Here is a 454-nt window from a genome sequence, read left to right as displayed (position 1 = left end):
GGAAGGAACAACCTAAGACAGGCACAGTCACAGAGGGGGCCATCAGGAGAGAACTTGGGGGTCAACAGAGGTGGGGCACAGATCCTCACCCCCCCCAACTATGCAGGGGCTTGAACACTCGCCCCTTCTGAGAGAGGTCTCCTGCACCCATGGCTGCTTCCCGCTTCCCATGCCCAGCTCAAATCAGGACCCAGATAATAGAAAGAGACTTGGCCCAGCTGAGATTGGTACCCAGAAAACAGAGACTTGGCTGACAGCAGCTACCCTATATATAAATCCAGCCTAATACCAGGAATGCTCAGGGCCTTCCCAAGGATGCAAAATAATCCTTTCCATTAATATTTACAGTGTAAACTAAGATTGTTGTTAGAGTATTAAATTTGACAGTAACGAGTTTAATTGAAATAAGTAGTATTAACCAAAATTTTCATTTCATGGTAAAATTGCTTAACAT

This window comes from Myotis brandtii, unplaced genomic scaffold (assembly GCF_000412655.1).
Source record: "Myotis brandtii unplaced genomic scaffold, ASM41265v1 scaffold114, whole genome shotgun sequence".
NCBI lineage: Eukaryota > Metazoa > Chordata > Mammalia > Chiroptera > Vespertilionidae > Myotis > Myotis brandtii.
The sequence above is the reverse complement of the archived record's forward strand: the minus strand, read 5'-3'. Positions refer to the sequence as shown.